General features: G+C 44.1%; 1 pseudogene; it reads right to left on the bottom strand.

Moving 5' to 3' along the window:
- Positions 1–10,028: 10,028 nt before the first annotated feature.
- On the bottom strand, positions 10,029–13,118 carry LOC134370780 (ras-related protein Rab-14-like; annotated as a pseudogene).
- Between the last annotated feature and the right edge of the window lie 220 nt (positions 13,119–13,338).

A 13,338-nucleotide genomic window follows, 5' to 3' on the forward strand; every position in this document is an offset into this window, starting at 1 on the left:
AGCTCTGCTGGCCAGCCTGCTTCATGAACTGGAGAACACACAATAGCAATAACTAAAAAAGGTACATTGGCACACATGCACACTAACTCCACCCACACACAACTTGTTTACAAGAAATGTGCTGCTCGACCACCCAACCAGACCTCAGCTGAGGGAGCCTGACTAAATTATCCTATTTTCCCCACAGTAAATCTAACACAAACTATTGTGGCTGCCCCCTTCCCCCTAACACCACTTTCCAACAGGCAGAACTCATTGTAACAAACGAATCAATATATACACTGACTCTAAGTTTGCTTACCATATCCTACACTCCTGCACATCCATATGGAAGGAGAGAGGATAGGTGACCACTCAGGGAGGGCCCATAAAAAATGGACATCTCATCAAGATAATTCTTGAGGCTGCACAACTCCCAAAGGAGGCTGGGGTTATACACTGCAGAGGACACCAAACCTCCAATGACCTCATAGCCTACAGAAACAAACTAGTGGATCTAACTGCAAAATAGGCTGCTCAATCACCAGTCCCCCACTCTTCGTCTCCTGCTCAGGTCCTTCTCATGGCCCATACACCCTTATCTCAATACACACCCCAAGAAATACAACACTTCCAACAGTTGGGAGCACACAGAAGGGACAACTGGTATACTCTCTCCAGTCTCTATGTCCTCCCTACCATACAAGCTGACCAAATCCTTTTGGATTTCCATAATTCAGTTAATATAGGCTATGAACCCCTACTATGCCTTTTTCAGTGCTTATATTACTCTCCCCACATGGCCAAATTACTTAAACAAATCACTCAAAATTGTCCTTTGTGTACTCATTGCTCCAATCAAGGTGGCCTCCAAGTCTGGTCCTTTCTCACTCACCAGGCCAGAGGATACACTCTTGGCCAGGATTGGCAAGTTGACTTTACTCACATGCCTTCCCACAAAAGGACACAACCTTTTCAGGTTGGGTTGAGCCTTTCCCCTGCACTTCAGAGGATGCTACAGCAGTAACACATGCTCTCACCTCAGAAATCATCCCTTGTTTTGGCCTACCCACCAGTTGCTCACTAGCCCACAGGCCTCAGCCCCCTCGAACTTATGTGTGGTAGGCCCTTCCCTCTCACATCTCTCCCTTCCAGCTCATCGCCTTTAGGCCGGTATCTCCCTACTCTTTTGCTCACTAGGGATCTTCTCAGGGAGCAGGCCAACCTTCTATTACCTCATCCTTTCCCACCACCCCCTCAGACTTTAAGCTGAGCCCAGGACGGCAAGTGTATATTAAAACCTGAATCCCAAAGCCCCTCTCACCATGCTGGGAAGGGCCTTATACAGTACTTCTCACCATACCCATGGCAGTAAAAGTACTAGGAAAGACCTCTTGGTATTACTTATCCTTGGTAAAACTAGTACCTGAGACTTTACCCAAAGAATCTGTTAACACCAAGCCAGAGGGGTCCCTCTGCTGAACCCCCAACACAACATCTCCTTACACCTCATCCATTTTAGAACCCACAAAACTGAAAATCTCCAGGACCTCCACTCTTCCCCCAATCGCAGAAGAAGGATGATCTTTCCCCTGGTGATTTCCCTCTCACTCTTGCAGACCTGCTTCACAAGCTACTCTGAGACTGGTCCTGACCTGCTATTGCGGGTTTGCCATCATGTGACATGATAAGTATATGCCACCTCATGTCCCTAACCTTTATTATACTATATGTTCTAGTACTTGCTACAGGATTAGCCAGTGCTGCCCCAAAGGACTGTAACATTATAGGAAGATTGCTCCTGGCACTCCTTTACCTCCTGTCAGTAAGATGCTCCTTAGCAATTTCATTGTGGCAATGTGCCCTTTAAGTTATTTGACTCCCTAACCCTTTGCATCTTTCTTGAGTGTTTCCTCCTATCTCAATGCTCCCCCTTACCTGGAACATGGAGGTTCTAGGTCTGCAGGGATGACACAGTCCGCAACGAATCAGACTGATCCCCAAGTGACTCATCTGTCTCCCACTTCATGAGAAACTTTTTGTGGTCACCCCCCATTGATGTGCCTGCAATGTTTCCACAAACATCTCTTCACTTTCCTCCAATCTCACCTCAGTGGGGACTGTCAGCGTTGTGTGGGGCCTGCCCACACTCTGCTTTACTAACACCACCAAATGCTACCACTCACTTATGCCCTCCTCACTCATGCCCTAAAACTGGAATATATTGCCTTTGTAAAACCATGCTATCCTGTTGCCTGCCCCCTAATGTGATATCTTGCATATTCATTTGGCTCTTTCCAACATCACAGTCCAGACAGATGGAGGGATGGAGACAAGACTGGGACTAACTTTGGCCCCCCTCTGAGGAAGTCTCCCGCTACCATAGGGCACTAATTGTACCCTTTTAATTGGGGCAGGGATCCTTCCTGCAACTGGGACTGCCATAGGGGGCCTTGCTAATGCCTCTCAATTCTATCAGAAACTCTCAGAAGAATTAAGTATAGATAGCATCTCCTCCCTCCAGTGATAGGTCACCTCACTCACAACAGTCACTTTACAGAACTGTTGGGCCCTTGACCTCCTTACAGCTGAGAAGGAAGTCACCTGTCTCTTCTTGGGGGAGGAATGCTGTTATTACATAAGTGAGCCCGGGGTGATCCAAAACAACTGTAGAGCTAGGGCTAGGGTCTGGAGCTCACAGACCCTTCAAGTTCATTCACAAACCCTTCACAGGCAGGTCTATGAGCTAGGTAACTGGCAAAAAGGTCCTTGGAGCCTTGGTTGAAGAATAAATAGTCTTTATTCAGCACCCACATGTCTAGGAGCTAGGCAGTACAAAGAGAAACTCAGAATCTCAACTGCTACTGGCAAAGTCCAAGGAAAAACTACACAGCTGCCAGCAGAGTAAACGTGCTCTGTTTTTAAACTCGAGCTCTGCTGGCTAGGCCAGCACTGCTTCACAAACTCCAGAACACACAATAGCAACAAAACTAAAAAGATACATTGGTGCACATGCTCACTAACTCCACCCACACACAACTTGTTTACAAGAAAGGGGTTGCTCAACCCCCAACCAGACCTGAGCCGAGGGAGTCTGACTAAATTATCCTATTTTCCCCACGATCCACTCCTTTAGGGTCCCTCACTGTACAATCTATGCATTAAAAATCTTCCATGATGTTCCCTTAGCGAGGATAAATGACCCTTTTATTTATACAACCTATTGTCTGTTTGATATGGCTTAAGGTTTGTCCTTAAGGCTTGTCCTGTAGTTCTGTCCTTTAGTCACACATGTCTGGATAGTAATCATCATTGGTGTGATTTTCCATGGGAATCTTGTAGTCATACTGATGTGAAGTTCAGTGCATGTTCAGTAGATGATCACACCAATGTATGTATGTACCCAGTTCACTCTGGCGCAGTGCCTGCAGCCAGAACACTATGAGCAAAAAGACAGAAGAGTTATTGGTACCAATAGGGGAAGTTCTCACCCCTCTGGTAAGAGACATGCCAGTTTGCCATCCTGAGAAAGGATGGTTGCATGAATAGGTATCTTACTTGGTTTGGGGTCCCACAAGGCCATACAAACAGAAGACCAGGATCTCTCTGACTTTGGCAGTGGTCCAAGGAGATCCACCTGCCACTGTTTCAGGGGCACTCTCACACGAGTTATCTGCCCATCAGGGGCAACCATCTGCTCATCAGGAGCATTCTTTCTCAGGTTTATGTGGCACCTGGCAAGCCATCTAACACCCGGTCCTGCAGCCAGCATGCTGCACCCTCCAATGTAGTCACTCAGCCACATCAGCTGCTGGAGCTCTTTCCATCCACCTTACCTTAGCCAGCGCATCAGCTTCATCATTGCCAATTCAACATGAGGCCTTTGGTTCTTGCCTGCCCCCCAAAGACAAGCACCTTGGCCTGCTCCCTAGTCAAAATGAAACAGTTCATATGCCTCCTCAGGAGCAACCAAAAAGTCTTTTAAATACACTTAGTGTGCCTTGCTACCTGTTTCCAGACTTTTGGTGAAATGCTGTTCAGGATGCAATTGCTGCCAAAAGGCAAACAGAACTGCATTTGGCTGCTGGTCAATTTTCTTTTTATCAACACCTGCTGCAAGCAAGTCAAGCCACATCTGCTTATGGCTAGTCTTGCTTGGTCCTCTCAGGATAAAATCCTGAGCATTTCTTGGGGGTTTGGTCTTAGCCACGTTTCAGACCCCTTTTGCTCATCTCCTGTCCTCTACTTCACCCAAGCCAGCTATCATGGTCATTACCTCCTGTATAGGATGACCAATGTATGGGGCCAGTATGACCATCAGTGACCCAAAGGACATTGATGGGGCATTTTGCAGCACTATGTTTCTCATGCTGCCTGTAAAATTTTCATCATTTTGGCCATGACTGTTTACATTAAACGTGGATGGCCGCATCCCCAGCTATCAAATTATTTGGACTAACACAGCATATGTTTGCCATTTACTGAAACCTTGGACAGTTCTCCAGCAATTGCTCACATGGTTCAGGCAATTATACTCACCTATTCCACTAAGGAGTGATTCCCTGTCCCTTGTGTGTCGGGCCTTAAAAACTAACGCCACCTTAAGTGACATTACAAGTGGCGCCATTATAGGCCCACAAGGGCGTATTAACGGGGCAGCCTAAGATGGCACCGGGAGGAAGTAGGGTGGGGGTGTCTGCGGGAACCTTGCCTTAGCCCTTATTGGCCAAATACACGCTTCTGCGCTCGTGATTGCAATAGCTAGGCATTGAGACAGGATGCATGCTCTCTTGACCTTTAGGCTGGTAAGATTATGTAAAAAACCTCCCTTCCCCATTTGCCTTTAAAAGCAAGTGCTTGTGTGATAATAAATGGAACTGCTCGACAGAACCCCTGCCACATCTGAGTGTCCTTTAAACTGGGCTGGTTTGGGGCCGGCAGTGTGCTCACCTCTCTTCATGGCTCTCTTCCCCCATCTCCTTCCAAAGGGAACAGGAGGTAAAGAGGAATCCCGGGCCATTCGCTCGCCCACTGAAAGCAACAAGGCTAGGGCTGTTCGGGTCGGCCAGTGGTGGACCTGACACTTGTGCATATCTGCAGCTATTCTGTAGCCACTGCTCAGGGATGGGTGCATGGTGATGGAGGCCAATTTTTCTATCTCCTCACCAGAGTATATCACACTATCCACTCCTAGGTCCCATAACCACAACAGCCAAGCAGCCAGGGGCTCCCCCTGTTTCTGCCAAAACTGCCTCCCCAAGTCAGCTAATTCAACCTGAGTATACAGGACATAGGTGGCAAATTGGGTCACCTGTGGATTGCCCACTGGTTGCCCACTTGGTCCTATAGGCTGCTTGTGTTTCATTTTCTGATGCACAACAGGTTGTACCTGGGGATGCACAGTCTCCCCCAACTCACAACTGGGTTCGTCATCTTCCCTGGTGTGAGAAGGTGGAGTGGCCAGTCACTGCACATCATCCTCCAGGAAATCTACCCATGCTTCCAATGACTCTGCTTTCCACTTTGAATCTTCCAGTTGCTGCACATCATCCGCCAACAACTCTGCTTTCCGCTTCAAATCTTGATCAACTTGCAGCATAGTGAGCAGTAGCCAGGCTCCAGTCAGCAGAAAAGTGGCCACTGGGCACCACATGCTCAAAGACAGCCACATTTCCTCCTCCTCCCAAGGGGCTTTCAGCTTCAGTGCCTGGTCTATGCTGCCTTGCATTACAGTGAGCAGCAACCAGATCATCATCAACAGGCAAGTGGCAATGGAGCACAACATTTTCAAAAGTAGCCACATTTCCTCCTTCTCCAAGGGCTTCTTGGCTCCTTTACCTGCTCAGAATCCTGCTCCGACTATGCCAATTGTAGAGCTAGGGCTAGGGTCTGGAGGTCAAAGACCCCTTGAGCCCATTCACAAACCCTTCACTTGCAGGTCTCTGGGCTAGGTAACAGGCAAAAAGGTCCTTGGAGCCTTGGTTGAAGAATAAATAGTCTTTATTCAGCACCTACATGTCTAGGAGCTAGGCAGTACAAAGAGAAACTCAGAATCTCAACTGCTACTGGCAAAGTCCAAGGAAAAACTGAGCAGCTGCCAGCAGACTAGACATGCTCTATTTTTAGACTTGAGCTCTGCTGGTCAGTGCTGCTCCACAAACTCCAGAACACACAATAGCAACAAAACTAAAAAGACATATTGGTGCACATGTGCACTAACTCCACCCACACACAACTTGTTTACAAGAAATGTGCTGCTCGACCCCCAACCAGACCTGAGCTGAGGGAGCCTGACTAAATTTTCCTATTTTCCCCACAACTATTTAAACAATTTAAAGGCACCAATGCAAAGGTTTACAAAACACAAACACAGCTGAGGGGTGGCCCCAGTCACTGAACCCTTGGATGCCCTGGCTTATTCCCCTACTAGGACCCCCAACTGTGCTGGGACTCAGCCTACTCTTTCGCCCTGTCTCTTTTGGTGTTTCTCTAGTTTCTTGCAGGAATGAATGGAGGCTTTCACCAACCAAAAGGTCGCTGAATTGTTTCTGTGGGGAGGATATCAGCCCCTTAGTACCAGTGACTCTTCCTTGGAAGAATACAGACTCCCCACATGAAACCAATACCCCACCACCTAATTGTTTTATCTGACAAGGTAAATCTTTTATTTTTTCCATATCTTCACCCATCTCCAGCAGGAAGTAGCTTCAGAAGAATGAGACCTTTGCCCCCTTTTTCCTTATCTTTATACTTAAAAGGCAGGAATGATGGATCTTGGACATGACCAGTGCCATTGTGCACACAATAAGCACAAAATAGCCACTGGCCTCATCTTCCACTCCAGCACCAAACCCCTCCCCCCTTCCCTTTACGAGAAGCCTCGTGACTTAAGCAGAAAAGCTTTTGCTTCTGCAAGGGCGCAATTCTCGACCCTGGTGGTGGAGTTTCCACATTAGCATAATGCCCCCCCTTGATGGTATCAGCCAGCCCTTGGCATGGTATATAAGCTCTACCACCCCACACTTGGTGCTGTCCTCCATTTTGAGTGCAGCCCTGGGCTGCCCACCACTTTGAGCACAGCCTGGTAGGTTTTCTTTTCCTTTAATAAAGCTTGATTGGTACCTGGCATCTTGGCTCACTTTCTTCCAGCTAATTACAACATTTGGGGAAACTCAGTCAATTTCTTTCCTTTTTTAAAAATAAATTTTATTGTGTATATTTAAGATATACAACATGATGTTATAAGATAATATATATAGTAAAATGGTTAATATGATGGAATAAATGAACATATCCATCACCTCACATAACTACCCATTTCCCCCCTGTGGCAACAGCAGCTATAATGTACTCAATTAATAAAAATTCTGAAAACAATACATTATCATTAACTAGAGTCCTCATATTGTACATTAGATCTTTCAACTCGTTCATTCTACAGATGTGCTACTTTGTGTCCTTTGACTTACATCTCCACATTTCCTTCCCCCACACCCTGACCCTGGTAACCACTGTTTTATTCTCTATCTCTATATATTAGGGTCAGTTTCTCTTGACCAATTTTCTTTCTCTATTGTGGGTCACATTTTCCAGTTTGTATTTCTAGGTCTTTTTATTGCTTAATGGGCATCATGGCACTTGTGTTATAGTGATATTCTATTCCATTATCCTCCTTTGAAGAGTATTTGTATTTGTTCCAACCTGCTTTTACCTTGGCTGTACCCAACACCCAAGCTCTGTTCTCTATGATTAGCAGTGGATTAAATAAGTGCTCCCTTTTGTGATATTTCCCCTTAACTTCCAACCTCCCTGGAACTTTAGTCCTCTGGCCCTTCTCTTGAGAAACACTGTGGATTTCTGTTGGTATTTTTTTTTTTGAGCACCCAACTTTATCACAGGGGACTAAATAGGCTAATAACAGAATAATAGAATTCAGCCCCAAGTACAGTCAAGGGAGAACACTATCAGCCACCAAATGTGCTGATCTCACATCGAAAAAGGTTGATTGAAAATATATTGATTGCAAGGGTGATGCAAACACAAGGGTAAAATTGTAGCTCACTTACTTAGTGATGTGGTTTTATATGCTACATATGTAGAACTCTCTCATACAACAATCGACAGTTCTGCAAAAAAATGACAGCTTATGCTAAATAATTGCTCACCTAAAGAAAAAAAATCTATAACAGTTCAGAAAATAATGCAACCAATTTTAATTAAATCTACATACAGGCAATTTATTTACAAATATTTAGATTAATAGCATTGTCTTACATCAAATGAAGAGTACAGTAGTCTGAATAAATCCTTCTGTCACAAAAACCAATAAGACCCACTGTAACTAATTTGGGAATAAAAGTATTGCATCTAAACAAGCCATAGTCTTTAATTTGTGATTGATACCTTATATCCCAATGGGTTGTTTTTGTTTATTTTGTTTTTGTAAATATGTACACACAGGCTGGTCATGCTCCCTGGGCATATCCCTTGTGATGCAACAGCATAAGCAAAATGGATCACTGTAAGTCTTTAACAGAATATTCCAATATATGCCAGGAATCTTCTTCTTATTATTTTTTAAGTTAAACAAAGACAAAAAGATGAGTCCACAAATTAGTCAAGTCCTATTTTATGCATATTCCAGTTTTGGCTTTTATTTAAGATTGACTATACAATACTCTGGAACTGCCACATATTTACAACCTGGAAAGATGTACTTTTATGTTAGTTACTATCTGCAAAGAGGGATTTAAAAACATGTATTTTAAATACAACAGTTGAGCTGAGTGCATTTTATATAATACACTGAGGTTTATCAACCCTACTTCAAATAACTTCTCAGTTCTTAGCCACTGAACCATAAATTCAATTAGAAATCAATCAACAGAAGTGAAGAACTTGGTAAAACATAAATTAGTTGGCTAAAGAAATAAGATTGTGTCTCCTGCAATACAGTATTCTTTCAGTGGCCAAACCACCTAGTGCAAAGTAATAACTTACTTTGTATCAGAACAAGCACCGAAACACCATTAGAAACACTTTTCCTTTCAAAAAAACAATTTATGCCAACATGTAAAATAGCCCCTCATTCTATGAACACAAGGGTTATCTTAAATTATTTCATTGAAGTGTTAAAAATATGCAATTTAAAATCTTTTAATAGCATACCTGTGGTTCTGTCTGTCTGGATCACAGTCTGACCATTCCAAGAAGATAAATGTATAAAAGCTTAAAATGTGTGATAATAAACCCAGATGTTTTTCTTTTTCTGTGCAATATGGCAAGAATGCAAAACATTTACAGAAAGAGAAAAGCAGGTTAGCACATTGTTGATTGCACAAGAACAGTTAAGAAAGTCAGCAGGTAAGCCACAGTGCAAAGATGGAACAGAATCTGCGAGTGTTAGTCCTCTGATGTTAGGATCTCTTTCCAGCATAATGTCCCCAAACACTGCCAGAACTGAGGGGTGGAGCCAGTATTACTTGTGAACTGCAGTTGTATCTATTTCCTGTGTGCAGAGCTATTTCCTGTGTGCAGAGCTAGGGCTAGGGTCTGGAGCTCACAGACCCCTCGAGCCTGTTCACAAACCCTTCACACATAGGTCTACAAGCTAGGTAACAGGAAAAGGTCCTTGGAGCCTTGGTTGAAGAAAGAATAGTCTTTATTTAGCACACACACATCTAAGAGCTAGGCAGTTCAAAGAGAAACTGAGCAGCTGCCAGCAAAGTAAACATGTTCTATTTTTAGATGCGAGCTCTGCCAAGCCACTGCTTCACACACTGAAGAACACACAAGAACAGCAAGAAGCTAAAAGTACCCTGGTGACATGCACACTAAATCCACCACCACACAACTTGTTTACAAATAATGTGCTGCACCACCCCCAACTGGACCTGAGGTGAGGGGGCCTGACTAAACTACTCTATTTTCCTCACACATGGTTACATACAGGTCATACTCTACAAATTGGTATTTTATACTGTGCCTATGCCAGTAATCAATTAATTCTTTTCATTAAAATAATACATGCAGAATGTATGGTAGATTCCTTAAATTTTATACATATTTACTTTCTGTTAAAGGGAAAAGGAAAAAATTGTGTAAAAAAAAGGATAAAGCTATTCTTTAAGCACAAAAGAAAAGATAAATGGATATTTTCCTGCTAAAGGCAAAGACAAGCAAATCTTCTCAAGAAAATTGCCACCTACACAACAGGGAATTTATCTAACAAAAACAAAAGAAAAGCAGTTATAGAACCTCTTCTCTACCATCAGAAGTCATTTCACAGCAATAAATTTATTGTTTACAATAGACATACTTGTACAGTTAAAGATGAGAGAAAGGCTTAAGATATCAAATTAAACTGTACAATGAGACAAAACCTTGCCAAGAGAGAGGGTAAAAATTATGAAGTCCAGCATCAGTGCTCAGTTTAAATTATATGTTGGTGACATACCTATCCTGAGGACAATCAAGGGGAAAAATTGTCTAGATTTACCATGCAGGAGAGATTATTACTCTACTTGCCTTTGATAACCTGATTACATTTAGTTGTTTAGCAGTTTAGTATTGTGTTAAACTGCTTTACAACAGAGTTTTGTTTTTTCTTTTTTAAAAAATTAAATCCAGTAAGATGTACAGAAGACAACAAGGCAGTAAAAAGTCCTGCTTCCAATAGACAGAGATGAAAGATCAAATGAGGGGCCCCAGCAAAGTGGTTGCTAGCCCCTCTTCTCTGGGGCTGGGGTTCACTGGTTAGCTGGCCTCCCTGAGGAGTTGAGGGTTTGTGTTGTACACAAGACTTGGCAGCATTCAGATCCAGGCTTCCATTCTGAATGTTCTGATAGATTTTCTTGACAGCCTTAAATGTGGGGAAAATAGAATAGTCAGGCGCCCTGACTCAGGTCTGGTTGGGGGTGGTGCAGCACATTCTTTGTAAACAAATTGTGTGGGGGGTGGAGTTACTGCGCATGCCCGCCAATGTATCTTTTTAGTTTGTTGCTATCATGTGCTCTTCAGAGTTTCTGGAGCAGCAGCCTGAACTACTGGTTGGCAGAGAGCATGCATCTAAAAATAGAACATGTTTATTTTGCTGGCAGCTGCTCAGTTTTTCTTTGGACTTTGCCAGTAGCAGTTGCGTTTCTGAGTTTTCTCTTTGGGCTGCCTAGCTCTTAGATGTGTGTGTGCTCAATAAAGCTTACTATTCCTTCAACAAAGGCTCCAAGGAACTTTTTCTGGTTACCTAGCTCATAGACCTGCATGTGCAGGGTTTCTGACCCAGTCCGGACAATGGGCTTGAGGGGTCTATGAGCTCCAGACCCAGCCCTAGCTCTACACTTAAGGAAAGCATCTTCTGTGTTCTCTCCTGTTTTTTCACTTGCTTCAGGAACAACAAGCCATTTTCTTTAGTAATCTGTTTGGCTTCTTCATCTTGAGATACAGGTGCTCAGTTTCCCTGGGCTCAGATTACAGGGAATGGGTTACAGGATTACAGGCTGTGGGTTACAAGCCATTCCCAAGGTTTCAGGCCTCTTCTCTAGGCCCTCCCCAGAGGAAAGTTATTGTTGCTGGTTAGACCTATTTTTGGTACCAACTTGGGGAAAATGAGACCACAAGGGGCTGGCTTATGTAAATCCAGTATCTGGACAAGCTCAGTAGAGAATGGTTATATAACCCTGGTAGCTGAATGACCTTCCAGTTGGGGTGCTAAAGAGCGCAGAATATTCTTGAATATGTCTGGTATGTGTGATAGAATCTGACCAATGTGCATGCTCCAAAAGGAGACCAAATGAGCATGTGCAAGAGCATGTTACATAACTGGGATTTTCATCAGATAGCAAAACTATAGAAGCCAGTCCCAGCAGCAGGCGGGGCTGTTGTTACTCACTGTCCTGGAGCCAGCCCACTCTCTGCCTGCAGAGTATGTATTTCTTTTTGTATCAAACATACTTTCAGCAAGCAGCTGCTCATTTTCTTGAGCCAGCCTGCACTCTGTACTGAACTTTAAGTATCTATTTCTTACTTTTGTCAGTATCTGGAGCTATGCTGCACTTTCTCTGTGAGATCTGTGTCTCTTATTCATTATATTAAATGTGTTCTCATTTCCTACTGTGACTCTGCTCTTGAATTCTTTCCTGTGCCAGAGTCAAGAACTTGGTAAGAGGATGGGGTGGGTTGAGGATGGGGTGGGTTCAAGCCGCCTACTGGGCCCCAGAGACCCTTCCTCCGACATCATTATATAACATCTCTCTGTGTCTCCAAATCCGCTTTATTTCCTGTGAGAATTATTACAGTATTGGGGTTGATGAGATTCCTTGCATCTGTCAATCAGCTGCTAAAGGGGTTTGTGGGGAAAATGAGATAATTTAGTCAGGCTCCCTGGGCTCAGGTCTGGTTGGGGGTTGAGCAGCACATTTCTTGTAAACAAGTTGTGTGGGGGTGGAGTTAGTGCACATGTGCAACAATGTATCTTTTTAGTTTGTTGCTATTGTGCGTTCATTCCTGAGTTTGTGAAGCAGAGCTGGCTGGCAGAGCTCGCATCTAAAAATTGAGCATGTTTACTCTGCTAGCAGCTGCTCAGTTTTTCTTTTTGGACTTTGCCAGTGCAGTTGAGTTTCTGAGTTTCTCTTTGTACTGCCTAAGCTCATAGTGTTGTGTGTGCTGAATAAAGACTATTCCTTCTTCAACAAAGGCTCCAAGGACTTTTTTGCCAGTTACATAGCTCATAGACCTGCATGTGAAGGGTTTGTGAATGGGCTCAAGGGGTCTGTGAGCTCCAGACCCTAGCCCTAGCTCTACAGGGTTATAGGTACTCCTTCTAGTGATGTCATACACCATTAAGTGCTCCTGCAGTTTCTGTGTAGTAGTCTTGTGTAACAGCCCCAAACCACTCCTGTCCTGCTGTATCCCAAATCTGCAGTTTGATTTTTTTGACGATTAACTTCAATTATTCTTGTACCAAATTCAACATCAATTGTTTGAAGACAGACAGCTATAATTTTTTTTCCTGTAAACTGATGAAGCAAGCAAGATTTTCCTACTCCCATGTCCCCAATAATAATATATTTAAAGATGTAAGAGTAGTTGTATGGTGCAGTTGCCATGGTGGCACTGGGGGTTTGCTGGTGGCTGGGCAGCTTTCCGGGTGTGAGGGAGGCATCAGGATGAGGAAGAGGAGTGTGGATGTGGCAGGAGAGGGGGCCAGGGTAGTCAGCCCAGCCGAGGCCCTGGCAAGCAGGTGGGAAGACGTGCTGCGGCTGTAGCGGTGGCAGTGGTGACTGCTCCTGCGTCTCCCTCAGAGTCTTCCTTGGCTGGTCCAAGGGGGCGGTGCTCCCTGCACAGGGTATCCTGTCACTCTCA

The sequence above is a fragment of the Cynocephalus volans genome, chromosome 2, assembly GCF_027409185.1.
Source record: "Cynocephalus volans isolate mCynVol1 chromosome 2, mCynVol1.pri, whole genome shotgun sequence".
Lineage (NCBI taxonomy): Eukaryota > Metazoa > Chordata > Mammalia > Dermoptera > Cynocephalidae > Cynocephalus > Cynocephalus volans.